We start from the raw sequence: 1,427 nt of genomic DNA on the forward strand, positions 1-1,427 counted from the left end.
TTGTCAGCTATAAGTATTGTTAGTCCAGTTTTTTTTTTTTTTTTCATTTCCATTTTCATGAAATATCTTTTTCCATTTCTTTGCTTTCAGGCCGTGTGTGTCTTTCAATCTTTATGCTGTTATTTTTATTTCTGATAAAGATTGTGTTGTCACCGATCCTTTTCTTTAATATGTATACCACACTGATTTTAGCCAGTTGTGTTTGTTGCAGTATACTTAGTTTTTCTGTACTTTTAACTAATCTCCAAATCTCAGGTGCTTACTATAACTCAAGTTTATCTTTCATTCATGCTGCAAGTCCACTGTAGGTAGGCTCTGCTTACCTTAGTCACTCAGAGACCCTGTATCACCACATACGTTTCCATATCACCCTGTAGTTGGAAAGAGATATGGCAATTCCCAAAACCGCTCTTCAAGTTTCTTCTTGGAAGTGACACACAACACTTACACTCAGAAATCATTAGACTGTCACATGCCTAAATAATTTCAAGAAGGCAGGAAAGTACAGTTTTACTGTGTGCCTAGCCAGGGGGAAAAAACAGGAAAAGTTAGGGAATAACTCCAAAGACTACCCTATCAACCAAACATGGAACAAAGGAAAGAAACACTCTTGGATAGAACTGCTACATTAATCTCTAGGTGGCTCAGGATTGGTGACTGATATATGGAGTTGAGCAGCTGAGGAAGAACTTGACTTTCCAAAAACATTTTAAAGTTCAAAATCATTTTCGCATTCCATCTTTCTTTTTGTCTTTATAAGAATGCCGTGAGCCAAATCATGCATAAGTTATTACTCCTATTTTAAAGAAGAGAAAGATGCAGAGAAATGTACGTTTTTTCCAGATTCCAAACTGTCCTAAGTGACAAAGTAAGGACCATCACCAGAGCTCTGATGCAGAATCATCTCCCATCTTTATGTGCCAGCCACCTACTGGATTCTTTTTTGGGCATTGCTAGTGACTCTGACTCCTGAACCCTAGTCTGCGTGCTAAAATAAGGAGTGAGGTAGGAGATTGAAGTGAGTAGTGATAAAGCACTAAAACTAGCAATTAGTTTGATGATTTAAGTGAAAAAATGCCTAGTTCGTCAAAAACAAATTAAAATTCAATATTACCTTTAATATAGATTTTTAGACCATATAAACAACACATGGTCATTATAAAAAATTTGGAAAATATGAAAAATATGCAGAAGAAAATAAAAACCACCCACTCAGATATAAATACTGATTTAAAAAAAAATTCTTGTTCAAATGAAAATTTTAGGCATGTAATAAAAATATATGAAAGAAACCCAAGCATATGTGTCATGCAGCATAAAAACAAGTCATCATTAAAATTGCAGTTGAAGCCCCTCTGGAGGTTCCTTATTCTCTCCCTCTCCCTCCAGAGGTAACTAGTATCCCAAATTTGGTGTTTATAAAATTC

The sequence above is a fragment of the Pteropus vampyrus genome, unplaced genomic scaffold, assembly GCF_000151845.1.
Source record: "Pteropus vampyrus isolate Shadow unplaced genomic scaffold, Pvam_2.0 Scaffold79, whole genome shotgun sequence".
In the NCBI taxonomy this organism is placed as follows: domain Eukaryota; kingdom Metazoa; phylum Chordata; class Mammalia; order Chiroptera; family Pteropodidae; genus Pteropus; species Pteropus vampyrus.